Here is a 1,262-nt window from a genome sequence, read left to right on the forward strand (position 1 = left end):
TCTAGAGTTCTCAGATAATTCTAAGGTTAGCTATCAACAACGGGGGCATTGATCACAACATACAATGAGAAAGAAAGAGATCGGAAGTTCAACTCTAAACCAACAAATTCAATGGAATTACTGTAAACCCATTCAAGCGATATTCATGAATCTAAAACATTATAAACAAAGCCCTAAGTTTGACATGTAAGAACCCTAATTTCTGTGTAAATCGGATTTCTATTCAAAGAAGAATTTAAGCAAAGATCGAAAGTGACTTCATGAAACCATAAGAATTACTTGTTCATTCGAGTAAAAAGAATATTACCGCAACATTGAGAAGAAGCTTATTATTCCGCAACGATGATGATCATTAGGTTTGCTTTTGGTTTATGAAAATTAGAACTTCACAATAGTGTTATCAACTGAATCAGATTTTAAAAGAAAAAAAAACCACCTTGTCACCATATAAGTTATACATAAGCAAGTTACCCCCAACTCCGGAATTTGGAAATTTCATAACAAAATTAACAAAAAACAAATAGATTAGACTTACCCATTAGTGCCTTCACCAATCTGCCTCAATTTCTCAGAACAATCCATGCTTCAAGAACCCCACTCAAATCTCCAAGCATCACCTGTACACCAAAAAGCTTGATGTGATTCATTGAGCATGGCAAGTAAACCACTTGCAGAATCAAAACGCTTAAAATAAACATCATGTAAATTGTGTGGATGCATTATTCAATATCGATTGATTGATGTTGCTGTTGAGATTACAGATTAAAGTGAAAGGAAAGGTGCATTGATGAGAATGGGTGGTTGTGGTGGTACCTCTCACCGAGTTTAGAAGAGAGAATGGATCAAAGTGAGAACCTAATCTGAATTTATTCAATCAACTTGCAACAATCAAAAAAAAATAAAAAAAATAAAAAAAGAACTTAGAGATTAAAAATTCTAGGGTTTACGTATGGTATGTTTACCTTCTTCTGCTTTCCCTCTCACCATCATTGTGATTCATTATCTTCTGAGTAAGAATCTCCATTGTTAGGGTAACTCAGCGAAGAGATGTTGAAGAAACCATCTCTCACTCCGTCTCCCCTATAAAAAGAAAAAAAGAAGAAAACGGATCTTGTGTGAAACAATTTTGCATCAGACAGCCTCAAATAGAGAGGAATATCTGAACGGTCCAGTCGACCCCGAGCATCACTCTCCGTTTTAAATAAGTGTGGCCCCCTATATTCCCAGCCGTCCAAGTCAAACGAAATCCAGACGATAAGAAC

At 35.6% G+C, this 1,262-nt stretch overlaps 1 long non-coding RNA gene across 1 annotated transcript; it reads right to left on the reverse strand.

The window, feature by feature from the left end:
• Positions 1–11: 11 nt before the first annotated feature.
• LOC113346154 lies at positions 12–1,110 on the reverse strand. The gene is made up of 3 exons (XR_003358428.1): positions 963–1,110; positions 536–617; positions 12–404 (listed from the first exon to the last, which is right to left on the reverse strand). It is a non-coding gene; the product is annotated as an uncharacterized LOC113346154 (long non-coding RNA).
• Between the last annotated feature and the right edge of the window lie 152 nt (positions 1,111–1,262).

Source organism: Papaver somniferum, unplaced genomic scaffold, assembly GCF_003573695.1.
Source record: "Papaver somniferum cultivar HN1 unplaced genomic scaffold, ASM357369v1 unplaced-scaffold_9492, whole genome shotgun sequence".
Classification (NCBI taxonomy): Eukaryota; Viridiplantae; Streptophyta; class Magnoliopsida; order Ranunculales; family Papaveraceae; genus Papaver; species Papaver somniferum.